This window comes from Chlamydotis macqueenii, chromosome 2, assembly GCF_036417535.1.
Source record: "Chlamydotis macqueenii isolate bChlMac1 chromosome 2, bChlMac1.mat, whole genome shotgun sequence".
Classification (NCBI taxonomy): Eukaryota; Metazoa; Chordata; class Aves; order Otidiformes; family Otididae; genus Chlamydotis; species Chlamydotis macqueenii.
This window is the reverse complement of record NC_141557.1, coordinates 135783465-135801242: the sequence shown is the minus strand read 5'-3', so window position 1 is coordinate 135801242 and position 17778 is coordinate 135783465.

Below are 17778 nucleotides of genomic sequence, written 5' to 3'. Positions count from 1 at the left end.
AAGGCCAGGTTGGAAGGGGCTCTGAGCAACCAGATGTAGTTGCAGATGTCCCTGCTCCTTGCAAGGGGGTTGGACTAGATGATCTTCAACGGTCCCTTCCAACCCAAACTACTCTACAATTCTATGATTCTATGAGTGGTTTTCATTCCTAGAAGTTATGTACAGCTGAGAGTCTAGCAAACAACCAAAGACGTTCTTTGCAGAGCTTACTTTGCTGCGATATAAATAGTGTTTGTGTGTGTGTGAGGAGGGAAATCTTACATCTGTAAGATAAACAAGTTATCTTTGATCAATGATGCTGATTGGTGATATCTTATTTAGGCAATTGTATATCCCAAAACTAATGGGGACATTAACCTTTCTAAAACATTACCACAATGAGCTCACCCAATAAAGTAATTATACAGATCAAATTAGGGGAAAAAAGAATTAAGATTTCTAATGAGGTTGTATTGCATATCCTATACAGAATTTATAAGACATTTATTAAAAACATATATTCTCATCTAATCATTCAGATTCTTAATGTACACAGAGATAGAGAATTTGATAAATCATAATGGGCAAGACTTAATGCTATGCATGAGGCAATAGGAATTTTTAACAGCCAATTAATCAAAATCTTCTGATAAAGGTGCTATTTTTTCATTTCAGTGCAGATAATAGGTATAATTCATTCCAGCATTAGCTAGTTGATTAAAAGCCTCTGTCTTTCAATTTTCGTATGAACTGAATAAATGACGATCTTACTTAATTATGTCTATATTGCACTCTTAAACTGAGTTAGAATGAGAAATAATTGACAAATAGTGTAAAGGAACAAACACTTATAGGAATTCTACTTTAATTATATATAATCTATTATTTTACTCTAGGTGCCCACAAAACCTACTTTGTTTTGTGAATTTACAGCTTAACTGAAAAATAGAATGAGACTAACTAACCATGACTTGCAGGAGACTCTTGATTGCAAATGAGGTGCTAACTGGAGTATATACAGCTGTGGTTGGACCTGATAACATGAGCAGTTCTGAATTAATTCTTCCTTAGCAACTTCTTCATGCTTAGCAACTTCCTGAAAGATGTTCAAACGGTAACCTTAGACAATATGTAAAAGGAAGAGAAAAGAGCAAGCATTAAAAAAAAAACCCACAATATAGAAAATGGAACATTTACTTATGATAAATTCTGTAGAACAAAGACATTTTTTGGAAGTTTATCCTCAAAAGGCTTTACAAGAGCATAGACAAATCTACTAACTGTTAGTAATTATTATCTAAAAAATGCTGATTTGAAAATTAATTTTCCTAATTATGAAATGCTTCAGGGCATTCTCTTGGAGAATAAAAGCATAATCTGAAATCTTAGATTTTCTTTCTCCTCTAGAAACTAAATACAAAAGTAAATCTTGTTGTTCTCAGCATACAGATGATGATCCTTTGAAATATTAAGGCTGTTTATCAAATTAAAAACAGCTGACCTCGGCAGCAACAGCATGATTTTCTTTAAAGGGATATCACATTCAAGATAACTTTCTCTGCTCTTTGAGTGGTATCTCACCATACCTTAGAAGTGGCTTAATACTGAGATCTTTCAAGCATGACAATATGATTTAAGATACCCCAAGAGTCACCTATGACTACACATGGCTTGATCTTGAATTTGAGAAATTTTACAGTCCAGTATGAAGAAAAGGGAGCCAAAGAGCATAGTGTTATGTTATACAGCATACATTAGTTACAGGATTATACGAAATGGTGTGGAAAGTAGTTTATCCTTTAGTATATCTCCATTACTCTTTACCCTACCTTTTAGTACATAACAACTTCCTTTACCCAGAAAAAAAAACCAAAAAAACAAAAAAACCTGTCCAAAAATTATTAGTAGAACACATAGAAGGAAAGAATGGGAAAAACGCAATGTTTTGAAAAGCATGAGGTTCATCTGGAAGAAAGTCTTTCTTCAGTCTGTCAGTTCTAATCATAAATATAAAATTAATTTCCATGTAATTTGGAAATCCAGCAACTGTTGTTTTTAAGCTTTTCTTCTTTAGAAATTACTCTAATACAAGACTTTCTTTTACCAGAGTGTATCACTGCTTGTTCAAAGACCACTGACTGAATTTTTAACCTATCCAATCACTGCCGAAGTCTAAATACTGCACTGTGCACTTTATTGAATAACAGTTATCATTAGAAAAATTATGGTGTCTTTTCTTAGGTTTCCAAGCACTTTTAGAAGACCATAGTCACCCTCTGTATATACAGAATTACAAAATAGTAAGGTAAAGCCGACTCCTGGAAGATTGCCTTGGTGAGATCTTGAAAAGTCAGCCTGCACACTTCCCTTGGACTCACCAAAGAAACTCCCTCAGGAACCTCGTCAGAACATGAGACACTTCAACTCAGCCTCAGCAGCAATTGCAGCTACAAGACTTTCTGTAGTCATGTTTCCAGCTTTTAGGTACAAAACTTACTTTATCTTAGAGATATCTCTTGGGAGATATCATTAATCAGAGACTGACAGACTGACTGAAGACGTCTCTTTTTTTTCTGAGCTTCTGCATTTTCAGGGATCCTACCTGCACAGCCTAGTGGAGAATAACATATCTGTGCACACAAAACCAAGATATATAACATATACTTGAACAGAATTTCCCAAGTGAGCCATGAGCCAATTTTCAGGTTATTGATCTTATCTAATATTTGAAAATGGTGAAAATTTGGGCTGTGCAATAATTCAGCTTGAAAAAGATATGACTAGTAACTTATTGCTAAGAGGTGTATTTTCCTGTTCAACATGAATAATTTAAAGGGCTACTGTTACATGTAGATTTTTTTTGTAGTTTTAGTGGCTTTTACGTTTTATTTCCCAAAGGGCATTCAGCTGTAAGGGGTCTGAAGGTTTTTGAACCTTTATCTGAGAGCCTGTAACTTAACATTTTTGTATTGGGTCTTACTAGGTTAAATCCTAAATAAAATGTCACTGTAAAGATATCTGAAATTCCTGGTCAAAATTTGTCCTGGATATGTTTTCTTTATACTCCATTTTAGAAATCCCTGCTTTTTCATAGCCCTTCCTCCTTGACTAAAATTTCATGCCATGTTCACCTTCTCCTTAAACATGTGCTAGCATAAATGCTTATGGGACCATGCAGATGCACAGGTTAATTAATTGGGAAAAAAAAATAAACAAAAAAAAAAATCCCACCAAAAACAAAGGAGAAAAGGGGGAAGGGGTAGACATGAGAAGAAAGAAGGGCAAGGGTCTCTGTCTAACTTTGGTGCCAGTAAAAATGTGCATGGAACTATATCCTAAATCAGAAAGTTCACAAGTTCAAGCTTAGCTGGAGAATGAAGAACTAGCAAACCTTTCAGCCAACTTTTCTTAGCACTCAATAAAACAGTATTTTTTCATGTCTTTTGCTTAGTCACAGGTAGGCACATTACTTCTAATTTTCAGTTTATGTTAAAACTCCACAGAGACCTCTGGTTTTCAGTGCCTGAACTGGCATTTGATAATTTGTGAGGCGTCAAGTGAGTACTGATGAGGTTGAGAACTAGGTGTTGTCTTGTTAATGTGCTTGGCTGGGAAGCAGAGCAAATTCACAGCAGAAAGAGGCTATAATAACCCCTGGATGAGGATATATCTCTGAGTGGATTATGGGTTTTAGAAGTTTGGATAGAGTAGTTTAAATCTGAATTTGGGATTTTACCATTATGAAGAAGGAAGGTTATGGTTGCAACTTCATATTTTGAACTGGGTTTAGCATATAGTCTAAAGGCAACTGAAAGCAACTTTATTTACATGCTTAAGTTTGGTAGGTTAAATGAGACTATAAGTGGAAATATATATAAAAAAAAATTTAAAAAAATACATGACAGATATTTAAGCTTACATATAAACTATAGAAAAGAAAAAAGATCCTAAACACATAGTATTATTGCAGTTTACCTCTTTGCTCTCAGATAATCTGAGCAAGAAATTTTAAGAATTTTACAGTTTTCTTCCATAATGATTGATGACTAGATACTCTTCATTTTTGATGGGAGCATTCCCAGACTACCAAACCAGCTTCCTTTGTCAAGCCACCAGAAACAATTAGAACTTTGAATAACACAGGTATTTTCTCTGCTTCTCTATAAAATAGGCTAATAGATTTTTTTTTTGTGCAACCACATCCATTGAGAATTTTCTATGCAGCAAAATATTTTATGAAGTTGTCTGTGCTAAGTCTTGATGCATATTATTTTGCAAAACATAACCAAGTTATGCTCCTTGGCAATGACTGATATTTTATGCATTAAACATGTAATCATGTGGCAATTGGGGATGGCAGTATTCTATCAGAAGAGCATGATAATGAAATTCACTTTGAAACAGTGTTTGGTAAACAACCTCTGTACAGGATCTCCTAGCAAATTTTTTGACTGTCTCTCCTGTTTAATAGAAGTTTGGTGCTGGAAGATCATAGGAAAGTGTTCATGAAAGACAGACTTTATGAAAGACATCAGAGATGATGTGACAAAACCAAGGATGATGCAAATCAGACAATTTTATCAGTTTATATAGAAACATAGAATCATTTAAGTTGGAAAGGACCTTTAAGATCATCAAGTTCAACTGTAAACCTAACACTGCCAAGCCAGCCACTGAACCATGTCCCTAAGTGTCATGTCTACATGTCACACCAGGGATGGTGACTGAATCACATTCCTGGGCAGCCTGTTCCAATGCTTGACAACCCTTTTGGTGAATAAATTTTTCTTAATATCCAATCTAAACCTCCCCTAGCACAACTTGAGGCCCATTCCACTTGTCCTATCACTTATTACTAGGGAAAAGAGCCTGATATCTACCTTGCTACAACCTCCTTTCAGGTACTTGTAGAGAATGATAAGGTCTCCCCTCAGTCTCCTTTTCTCCAGACTAAACAGTTCATGTTCTCTCAGCCACTCCTCATAAGATTTGTTCTCTAAACTCTTTACCAGCTTTGTTGCTTTTCTTGGGACATGGTCCAGCACCTCAACATCTTTCCTGTAGTGAGGGGCCCAAAACTGCACACAGTATTTGAGATGCGGCCTCACCAGTGCCAAGTGCAGGGGGACAATCACTTCCCTAGTCCTGCTGACCACACTGTTTCTGAAACAAGGCAGGATGCTATTGGCCTTCTTGGTCACCTGAGCACACTGCTGGCTCATATTCAGACACCTGTCAACCAACACTCAGGTCCTTTTTGACCAGGCAGCTTTCCAGTCACTCTTCCCCAAGCCTGTAGCATTGCATGGGGTTGTTGTGACCCAAGTGCAGGACCTGGCATTTGGCCTTGTTAAATCTCATACAATTGGCCTTGGCTCATCGATTCAGCCTGATCAGATCGATCTGTAGAGCCTTCCTGTCCTCAAACAGAACAACACTCCTGCCCAGATTGGTGTCATCTGCAAATTTACTGAGCGTGTCCTCAATCACTTCATCCAGATCATTGATAAAGACATTAAACAGAACTGGCCCCTATGTTTAGCCCTTGGGAATACCTCTTGTGACTGGACACCAGCTGGATTTAACTCCATTCTTTGGGCCCGGCCACGTGGGTGTTTTTTTTTACGCAGTGAAGGGTACATCCATTCAAGCCATGAGCAGCCAGCTTCTGCAGGAGACTGCTGCGGTAATGGTGTCAAAGGCTTTACTAAAGTCCAGGTGAACAACATCCATAGCCTTTCCTTCATCTACTGAGCGGGTCACCTTGTCATAGAAGGAGACCAGATTAGTCAAGCAGGACCTGCCTTTCATAAACCCATGCTGGCTGGGCTGGATCACATGATTGTCTTGTACATGCTGTGTTTTGGCACTCAAGATGATCTGCTCCATAACCTTCACCAATACCATCAGGGTGACATGGCTGTAGTTCCCTTCCAGCCATTCTTGTAGATGAGTGTCATTTGTTAAGCTCCAGCCAACTGAGACCTCCCTGGTTAGCCTGGTCTGCTGATAAATGATTGAAAGTGGCTTTGTGACCACTATTGTTTGAGTGTTTTCTGCACTGAAGTAACCAAAGGAAAGTAATGAGTACCATTGCTGTTTAAATAACAAATAAACAATAAGCTCAACTACATATTGAGAACAAGTCAGGAAATGTTCAAAAACAGTGCTGCAAAATATCCTAACTTCTTTTCTATTGAGCTCTTCTGATTCTTCCTTGAATGATACTAATAAGGTGTGTCTCCCTTATTGTTTTTGCTCAGATGAAAAACATGCTGTTGAATACATTCTCCTGACCTTCCCCACCTACTACACTTCATAGTCTAGAGCAGTCTTGGGGGAGTAAACTTTCATTTTACATTACATTAAACTGCTAATGGATGCCTACTCATCAGACATAGCAGAACTAGTCCACAACAATGTCCTAAAATCCACAGAGTGTAGATGGTCTCTTTCAGTGCTTTCACTGTACTGATTGGGTTACACTATGTACTTTTATATAGCTGGCCATAATAAGGCACAGTAACATGTGTCTGGAAATTTCTAAAATGCAAATGTGTGGATTAACTACAAATCTCTACTGATATAGTAACTCTAATCTGTACTAATTAACTACTAACTACTCTACAAATCTTACCCAATTCCATAGCTACCAATTCTGCAATTTTCAGGACAGTATCAAAACGTTTTAGAGAAGCTTAGCACTGGCAAGGATAGGAATCTCTATCTGTCTTTGTTAGATTCTTTTTATGCCAAGGAGATGCTCTTGTACATAATCCTTTTTAAGCTTAACCTTTACAAGCAGTTGTAACTTTACAGTGTAATATAGATAACTTCTCTTAAAATGTTTGTATGATTGTTTCCCAGTAGCGTTCTTTGTAGTGCTAATTAAATGAGACAGCAGCTCATCATATATTCATGATTCTAGAAATTGCAAATGTCAGTACTGTCAATGTTCTTACACTGCTGTGACATAAGTAGAATAAGCTGGTTTTGAATTACTGATCTCATTATTCTCTCATTCCATTTCCTCTACCATCAACAATAATATTCAAGTAATAAATAATTTCAGCAAGTAACATTCAGTATTTTCGCTGAAACGGAAGGTTCTGTTTCAGTGTTGCTTTCATAATAAACTGCAACTACTGCATATTCCTTTAAGTACAAAGATACTGAAATCGATTGAGAATGGGAACATTAAATACCAGAACTAAATGAGTAACCACTTTTTCTACTTTCTGCTTTCTCTCCTTTTGCTTTTTAAATGCAGGTAAACTTTAAAACAAAAAACTCATTTTTATTAGGAATATTTTCTTTTTAAAAAGTCTAATTTTTAATTTGTTAATTTTAATTTTAATTTAGCTTGAAAATATAAAAATATTTTATATTTACTTTCATTAGAAAACAACTTTTTAAAATAGTGTCAAAATTAAATATCAGAAACTCAGCCAAAATTTAAATTCCATTTTTAATGTATCTAAAATCAGCTAACATTTTTTTCTCAGAACTTTAAGAAATATTTTTTCAGAAATAGATAATGCTTCTGAAGAAGAAGTAGCTTATGAAGACACAGAAATAACTTTTTCATCCTCTGAATTTAGCGCTAAATGTCAACGTTATTAATCTGTAGTTATAAACACTACGTAACTGGTTTTGATTCGGTTACTATTTAAATAAATTGCTCAAATAATAGTACAGTAAAATTTGAAGAAATCAAATTCCAAACTCATCTATTTTGATATTAGTCTAGGAATAGGTAGATTTCAGATACTACAGAACAGTGCTTAGACACTTAGCAGATAGCCAAGTTTCACAAATTCTTCTTCAGATCCTGCATGTAAAAGCATTAAAGTCTGAAATGCTTCTCCTGTTAGTGCCAATAGCAAACCTCCTAGTGACTATGATGTTGTGAATCAAGCTCAGCATGAATGTGAAAGAATCTGACCACACAGCCTTTAGCCAGGAATATAAATGAGCATGTGTTAACTATATAGGAGTGTCAGAGGAAAATGCAATTTGAATTATCTATTTGGTCTACAAATTTCTTTCAAAACTAGTTTTTATTATGTTTGTTGCTTTGGAGAAACAGAAATAGAAACAAGTTTCTCTTGGTCAGTCTTGCTTCTTTATTACCAAAGTGTCTTTTCCTCAAAAATTGACAGCTTCAGTGTTTTCTTCAGTTCTTTCCAAATATAAGGATTTTGTTTATTGAATCAAAACGAGAAAATAATACTGATGATGTATATAATAACATGATCAGATCAGCACAACTTTCGTGTAGAATGCTAGGTATCAAGTATTTACAGTAAACAGCATGGAATAAAGCCAAAATCTAAAACACTTTAAAAATTGTTAATGAAAAATCACTCCCATAAGAAAAAGAAAAAAAAGCTTCCTCCCCACTCACACTGCCAAGATCATTATGAGAACTTATAATTCATTCACCATGTTCTCTGATCTATCTTCAGAAAGGAAGGCAGCTGAGAATAGGCTGTACGAATTTTTCATGCTGTGGGAACGTGCTCTGGTTTCTATAGCAGCTCAGGGAAGTCCTTGTGTTATACACTCTTATCCCACATGCAGTGCCGTTGATTCAGACATGTGCAGTAAGTCTGTCACCTTCTTGAAGCACCAGTCCCACTCTGTCTTTGCAGATGATCTGTAAAATTTTTGGCCAAGCTGGCCAGAAATGTTGGAGTAGATACTGGATTATTATAGAAAAGAATACAACTCACTTCTGCAGCTACACCACAGTGTTTGCTTTACAGGTCTTTATATTTTGTTCCAGAAATTTGGCCCATTTCTCAGAAAAAAATAACTTACATTGTGCAATGATATATGTTTAAAATTTTACTAATGTGAACTAATCAAGTGAGTTTTGATATCTCCCAGCAAAGGCGCTTACTATTTAATTGGGTTTTTATTCCGTAAAATTACCCTTAATTTACTCATGTTTTTGTTTCCCTTTGGAGCTTCCAATTATTCAAAGGACTTTCTGAATATCAAAAAATCCCTAAGGAGTCCTTCTCTAATGCAGAAAGCTGCATCAACTCCAAAAGGATCTCCTAAAAATTATCTACTGTTCTATGAATCCAAAACATATATATACACATACACACAGATATATATGTAAAAGGAATTAGAAGAAAGAGCTGGGGTAAGTAAAACTAATCTTTTAGTACCAAAATTTGTCAGCATCAGTTGAGAGGTTAATTAAAGGTTAATTCCATCAACTGAAATGGTAAGCAAAAGTATACTGTTACTCCAGTAATCATAGCTAAACTGTGACTTGAGTAAGGATCATAAACATTCAGTTACTGATCCATATCATAAGCTAAATAGCGAATTCAAAGATATTGCTAAAATTTATGGCTTCTATTTAACTGTTTAATATGCTAGAATTAATTTTATTTCATCTCATATTTACTTGATGGTTAATGCATCCTATAGATGTTCAACTCATGCACAAACCATCCAGTGGATACTTGCAACGTTCTCTTTATCTCAGAGATATTCATATGAGATACCTAACTCCCAAAGTCCGTCCTGAAGGAGAAAGCAATCATGCTATTTACTCAGTTTTCCAGTACAGCAAATGGAAATGCCACTTCATGCACGTAATTTAATTCCTGCAAGCACAGGGAACCAGGATGCAATAATCTGTTCTCTAAGTGCAATAATTATGGTTGAAAAGTAGTTATACTTTCTCCCCAGATGCTCCCCTTAAAAGAGTGACACAGAACAAATTCTGATGATTTAGGAACCTTCTTCTAATTTAGTCTGAATTTATATAGACCCATATTCATCTCACATTATTATAACACTATTGTCCCTTGGCTTACATGACTCTAACTCCTGTTTACATTCCTCTTTCTCTTCCTGCTCTTCTAAAAAGGAGTTATATATCTTACGGTTTTTTGGTTTTTGCATGACAGATGAGCTAAACTCTTTTTGCCTTCTCTTAGGATTTCTATGAATATTGAGAATATTGGCAAAAATCAGGTGAATACCTACTTAGAAGGTAAATGAAAAATCAAGGGGTAAAAGCATTTGTTTTATTGACTTGTAGACAGGGCACCCGAATTTGGACAGATGATACCCACATTTGGTCAAAGCAGAATCTTCCTCTATTCAATATGCCTCTTTCTTATAATTAACTGTTTTCCCTCCACATAACCAGAAAAATTAAACATACAGCTTAAAATGGCCAATATCTTAGTGCCTGCTGCCTTCAGTTGGACTGGCATGCCACTCTACTTGCTTATTGTTTCAATGTGGTGGTGTTGCTCTTAGGCACACAAGCATCTACATGACGTGCCTTTACAACAAGGTTCTCTACCTGGCAGCAATATCCTGCCATAATGCAGCAGATCAGATGGGTTTACCTCTGCAGTGCCAGTTGGTCTATTTCCATTGCTGTAGTAAACTCTGCTGGGCATTTGCCACCATCTATGAGGCAGTACAGGGATAGAATGCTGGCCACTTTTCTTGTTTGGCAATCTCGAGGGTCAGCTGCATGACTTTCACTTCTGCTAACTGACTCAATTCACCTTTTCCTTTGACATTTTCAGCAGCTTCTCATGTGAGACTCCACAAAGCATCTTTCTACCTCCAGCGTACCCAGAAGTAAATAGAACACATTGCTTTTCATTCTCTGGTGATTCATTATACAGTGGGGCCTCCTCAGCACAGGCCACCTCCTCGGTTGATGTTTTGAAATCTCTGCCTTCTGGCCAGTTCATGATCTTTTCCAGGATTCCAGGGCAGCTGGAGTTCCCCATTCAGACCAATTATGTGATCAGTGTTACCCACCTACACACTGTGTAGGTTACATCATGTGTAATGGGGCCCTTTCCTTTGAACATTCAGCACAGAACAGGCACTTGTGATGCCAAGAGGAGCTGCACTTCCATACCAACTGCTTCTGAAGCGGCTCAGCCCTCCTTATATGCTGCTAATATCTCTTTTTCTTTTGGGGTATAGACCTTAGATCCTCTATATCCCCAGCTCCAAAACCCTAGATGTCAACTTCAGGTGTCTTTGGAGGCTTTCTGCCAGAGGCTCCAGATAGAGTCACGCTCTCTGACTGCAGAGCATATTTCTCATATCTGATCCTGTCCACATTGGCCCAAGGGCTACCACACAAACTGTCTCCTGTTTGATCTACTCAAAGGCTTAGCACTGCTGGAGGCAAAAATGTCTTCTTTCAGGTGACTTGATAGAGAGGACTCACAATCTGGCTGTCACGGATTAATCTCAGTTGGCAGCTGAGCAGCACAGCTACTTGCTCAGTCTGCATTGGCTGACAGTGTGATGCTCAGCTACCAACCAAGGTTAACCCACAGCAATGATTATTCTTAGTCATGTTCATAATTTCTTATTCTGGAAGCAGTACTGTTAATTTCACTGAGGCTGCTGATGGTCCTGGACAATATTCGGTATAATTAAAGGCTTAGAGACCATAAGAGTAAATGGCAAGAAAAGGCTATTACAATTACATTGCTACTTCAGATCAGCTATAAATGGTTCAAAATTTTATGTATTATAACAGTTTTTAAAATATGTTTAGCTATCCTTATATCACTGAACTGACTAAATCTGAAATTGAATTCTTTCACTCTTAAATACATGTTCTGTACCTGAAGAAAGAAACAGCTGAAAACAGAAATGTTTTAGTTCCAGTGTGCAGAAGTTGAGTTGCTATATGTGTTAACTCCTTAGTCGGTTACCACCTAAGGAAAATGTTCCTTAATTTTCCTGCTCACAGAGATAGAGGATTGAAAAAAGCAATGTAAGGAAGCAAGGTTGAAATATATCAGCAATTTTGGAAAAGTCTGTGCTACATAATGGCTGCAGTATTGGTTGATATGCTCAAGTTAACTTTTTTTTCCCCTCCCTTGGTAAAATACCAAAAGTAAAACCCCAGGGATTAGATTAGCAGCTTAGACCTTGCAAACTTGCTTCAGTTTGTAAGTTTTGCTAGCAAGGTCAGCCCGCACCCGTGATGAGTCTTTGCTGATGAGATGAAAGCTATGGGCACACACAGCCATATAGCTTGCAGTACTATCCTGCCACTATAGTATATAACTGAACTCACTGGCAAGAAAAGCCACAAAGAACATCTACTCAGGTGTATTTCACAAGAAACTGCTTTTATCATGACTTAGCTGCAAGATTTTCCTGGTTTTTTTCTTCATCTAAGAAACTAGGAGTACGAATTAATTAAGGAGCAAACGTTAATTGTACAGCTGTGGAAATCAGTATAGTCAAAAACCACAAGACTCTAGGTACTGTTCATGAATTGTAGCCAGCATACTCACTATCCCAAAATAAAATTACATTACTATTTTGAGAAGGACCACATAACTGATACAGCAATCTATTAAGGCTGCTGGGCACATCATTGCAAGAATAATTTGACTTCATCAGGGATTTAAGTGTTTTTATAGGATTAATAAACATTAGGCAGATCCCATTGGCTTCAGGATGAATGCTATGCAAACAAAATTTTCCATAATTAATCACTCTTCTTCATCCCTCTGCTTTGTTTTCTTTGCCACCTCTTCCTCATCAGTTTCTCACTAAATGAGACTCATACAGCTGTGATTTATTTTAAATGGCAGTACCTTCCTCAAAAGTGTAAACCACAGGCAGCAGGTACATATTGCTCCATGATAGCACCACTTCACTAACAAGGAGTAATTATGAGAACAAAACAGTTGTCATACTTGTTATCAAGTGCATTCTTTTATTATCTAAGAAAACACCATTAAACAGTGATCTAATACAAACTCTCAAATATAATAATCTAACATCTGCTACAAAGTAATTTGATTCAAAGTCCTCAAAGATTTAACAGAATATGTTGGAAGAAAATGAAGTACATGTTTCGTACCACTGAAAACTTAATAGAAATTGATAGCGTTTCTCTTCAACAGAGACCAGCTGCTGTTTTAAATCTTATGTAGTTTTATTGTCTGTAGATAGAAAAATAAATGATTTATAACTGATTTTGCTTTTTGCATTATAAAATACCGCAAAAATATAGTGTCAAAGAATAAATAAGAAATTCCTCCAATAAAAGAAAATTCCTAAGGAACTGCAAAATAAAAGACTCTCTTTTAATGGGATGGGATGGAAATAGGATGTTTGGGAAAATCTTCAAACTGAAATTACTTGGTGATCATAAGTTTTGGGTCCTGCATTGATTTTTCACTGATGTGGTAGTTATAAATTGATTAAATATGTACAAAATATTGAATATGAAACAAAATATTGTTTCAGTAAAGGACACCAGTAAACAGATTTAATATATGCAATAAAATTTAACATTTTAATGTGTTTTATAATGAGAGACAGTAAGTAGAATCAATATACACTGACCCTTTTAGTCTCCTTTAATATGCTCAGCTCCCTGAGTATGTTTACCTTACAGAAGAGGAAAATTGCACAGTTTCAGAATATTTGGCAAACAATACTCACTTTTTATAGGTTATAGTGGAGTCCTAAAACAAATGGATCCAGATGGCTATTCTGCCTCCTTCACCACGTGGGAATATAGAAACTGGACATGCCAAATACGCCTGGAAATGTCACCCTCATAGGCTGTTGTACAGCTATTACCAGATCTACTGAAATCGTCACTCTTGTACAGCTAATATTTCCTCGTGCATGAAGGGTAGGAAAATATATCTGTTTGATCATATATCCATAGACCTCAGACACTTATTTCTTAGACTATTCACTTTTGCTTAATATGTTCCTACTCACCTGTTTTAGAGGAAGATTAGGGCAGACAGATAAAAGAGCAGGATCTTGGTATTGTGCAGCTTTTTACATCTATGCATGTCAACTAGAAGAAAATCTATCTTTAACATCCTGCAATCTAGCAGGAGGAGTAAAAATTTTTCCTACTAAAAAAAAAGCAAATAGATCACTTCTCTATCTTTTATCAGATTTCAAATGTGGAGGAAAAAAAAAAACCCACAAAATGCAACAACGTTACTACCATTTTCTTTTTGAATAAGGGGATTACAAAATATATAGTACCTTCAAATTCAGGCAGTGGTAAATATGTATGTTTTACATAGCTTCAGAATACAGAGACAAAGATAAACTTCAAGTTATCAGAGCTTCCTCAATGCTAGAACCACTTCTATACAATGCTTTAAGATCTGCTTTCCTAGAGTTAATTACTTTATTGTTCAGTGTTATTGCCGAATTTTCTGTGTGTGTCTAACAGATTTACAGTACTTCACAAAAATTATTTTCTGTTCCTTTCTTCCTAATTTAGCTTTATCTTATAGAATACGTTTAGGCACTATGTAGCTGGTGAGCTTGTCCCACCATTTAATTAATGTGCAAAACAAAGCACAAAATGCTACAAGTGGCAAACTTCTGTTTATAATAATGCAATAATGATTTTGTATCCTATATCTTCCAATGTTGAGAACTAAAACTGACTCTATCCATATACTGCTGCTTTTATTTCTGTATATAAACTCCACTTATACACAAGTCCCATCAAAATTATCCAGAGAGGATTATGTCTCCCCTTTTCAAACCTGAAGTAAATTGAGCTTTATGGCATGGAATTATTACAGTCCCAGAGGACTGAATTCAGCTACCTCCTCTAAACCATAGACATAGAGCTAATTTTGTTTCTCAACAGAGACTTTTCTTCCTTCAGGCTAGAGCAGATGTCAAAACTCCTTCATCTAACTTCCTGGTTGTCCGAGTCTTCTGACCTTCTGCAGCTCACCCTGCCCAGACCCAGCATGTCCACACCTGCGTCCCATGTGGCACAAGGCAGGTGAACCACTCAGGTTTTGAGGGTCTAGACTTCTCTGAACCCTTGAAGCTAGAATATATTTCTCCGTCTAATATGGAAATGCTTTTCCAAGGACTCAGCAGGTGCATAAATCGTATTATGGCATTCAGCCCAGTGCCATAACACAGATGCAGTTTCAGTTTACTGTTTATCTTGGCTGATGCATTAAAATTATGTCCTCAATCACCCTTCATTCACTTCAGTTTCATTCAAGTAGATAAGTTTATAATGTGGTGGCAAAATTACAGATCTATCCGTGATGTATGTGTGTGTTGCCAGTGCTGAGTGTGCAGACATTTGAAAGAAGAAATTCATGTTTGAATTTCTCAATAATTTTGCTTGAAGCATGAAACCTGCTCAAACTCGAGAAGTCCAAAGAGATACAAAGTTTAATAAACACACATACTGCTTAATTTGTATTGAATCATTGCTTAAATTTATGAAAAAGAATAAGTCGAGTGTTTATCTGCACTTCATACTATAAGAAATAGAAAAATATAATATTAGCACTTAAATGGCTTAAACTTCATCTATGTGATTTCGTAAGAAAGACATTTACTTCATTGTATATCCTGATTTTAAAATATTCACAGCTGGAAATATCTTCAATAGCAACATCAATTTCTAGACAGAAAATCCAAATATTAGTTGTATGTAGTTAAATCTTTTCATCCCAAAATAAGATGCAAAGTCCCTGAAAGAGTGAATAAATTTGAATATCAGAGGAATGATTCTTTCTGATTGTTAGATGTGTGATGCAAATGAGCACTAGGAGAAGACTTATGTTATTTTTATATTTCCCATATAAATAATATCCAAGTATTGGCATATAAATTTAAATAATCTTTGGAGCAATCAGCATTCCTGCAGCAGGGAATTTTCTGTAGATTCAAAAGTAAAATATGGATCTCTTGTTTATTTGTCTTGATTTCTTTGGATAGAGGGTCTTTTGTGTAATCATTCTGTTTGTTTGGAATGTATTCCTAAAAATAGAAGCAAATTAAATGATTTATCTTCACAACTCATCAGCTTTTATCTAATCAGAACGCCTTCGATACTGATTTTTATTCTAGTTCATCTATTTATATTGCCTTTTTTTTTTCTTCTCAGCCACAAGCTTAGTATCAATGATGTTTTTGTTTAAATGTAAATTGTCCTTCTCTAGCTCATGGCCTGTCTTGATAAAAGAGCCAAGTTCAGTCACAGAACTGAAAGCTATTAACTACAGAAAAGTAGAAATGCAGCCCCTGCAAAGTTCTTACCATCAACAAGAGCTGACCAGATCAGTTCCTAAACATACAAAAAGTAATAATGCTAGATTTATGAATCCAGACACATTTAATTTTTTTCCAACAGATTATGACATAGAACTTCCCTTTCTCTGCAGAATATGGAGAGTCAGAAGGAGAAGTCTCATTCAAACATGAAGTGTCTTAAATAACAGCATAGAGAATAAAGAAAATGGCAAGGCAAAGAAATTGTTTTCTGTATCAATACTGTCTTTTTTTCAAGTGCATTTCTGTAGAAAGCTGTCCGTTAAGGATTTGTGAGTATTATTGCTACAAACATCCATTTTCAGGAGGTCATAACACGGATAGAAGAATTTGCTTTGGGCCAAAACACAGTAGACAAGATAATACCAATCTTAGAACTGCATCAGGAGACAGGTTGGTGAGGACATGGAAATACTAATGCAATTAGAGTATATCTGCATGACTCAGTTACAGTCACTTTGAAATTCCAGTTGGAGCAAACTGAAGAGGAAGGGCAGGATTATGAACAGTGTATTTTAAGAGAGAATGATAGAAAAGCCTAGTCTAAGGGAAAAAGTTCTTAGAGGGATTTATTTGTTGTTTATAAACTCATTGGCGTTAAAATTAAGGAAAAAAAACCAAACATTGTGGTGGGTTGACCTTGTCTGGCCTCTCCTTTCTCAACAAGACAGGGGAAGAAATCATATTGAAAAAGCTTGTGGGTTGAGATAAGGACAGGGAAATCACTACCAATCACTATCATGGACAAAACTGACTCAACTTAGGGAAATTAATTTAATTTCTTGCCAATCAATAAGTAGGATAATGAGAAATAAGAACAAAACTAAAAACAGCTTCCTCAACCGCTACTCTCCTTCTTCCCACACTCATCTTGACTCCTGATTCTTCTACCTCCTCCCCCTGAGTGCACAGGGGAATGGAGAACGGGGGCTATGGTCAGTTCATTACCCTTAGTTTCTGCTGCTCCTCCCTCCTCACACTCTTCCCTTGCTTCAGCATGGAGTTCCTCCCAAGGACACAGTTCTTCATTACCTTCTCCAAGGTAGGTTCCTTCCTATGGGCTGCAGTTCTTCAAGAACTTCTCCAGAATGGGTCTTTTCCACAAGGTGCAGTACATAAGGAACAGACTGCTCCAGTGTCTTAGTCAACCAAGAACTGAAATAGATAACCCAAAAGTTCCTTTTCTGTCCTATAACCAAAGTCCGTTACTTCCAGCAGGAAATTAATACAGTCCATACATTCTATCGTCTATAATCTCATTTATTAGGTTTTTTTAGGTTTTCAGCTGGGGAGTTTGCAATTTTACTTGGCAGCAATCAAACAAAGCTTCTGTGAGTAAATGGTGGTAAACCTACAGATCAGTCCTAAAATAAATGGGCTCAGAAAATCAGCCATCATCATAATCTAAATAAGTAATGTACAACTTATATTTGCTGAATAGGGTGAATGACATGACATTTCACCCAATGTGACAAAAAAAAGGTCAGATCTAGACTATCGTCAAACATACAAAGAAAGGCTTTGGAAAAAAAAAAAAACTAACAAAAAATTGGAATAGTGCCTGCAATCTGTAAAGAGGATCTAATTTTGAATAGACTGGGTAAAAAGTAAAAAAGAATTAATCTTATCTCCTCACCATTCTTCTCAAGGTCAGATGTTTTATTTTAGTGAGATGGCATCAAGAAATTTCAATGT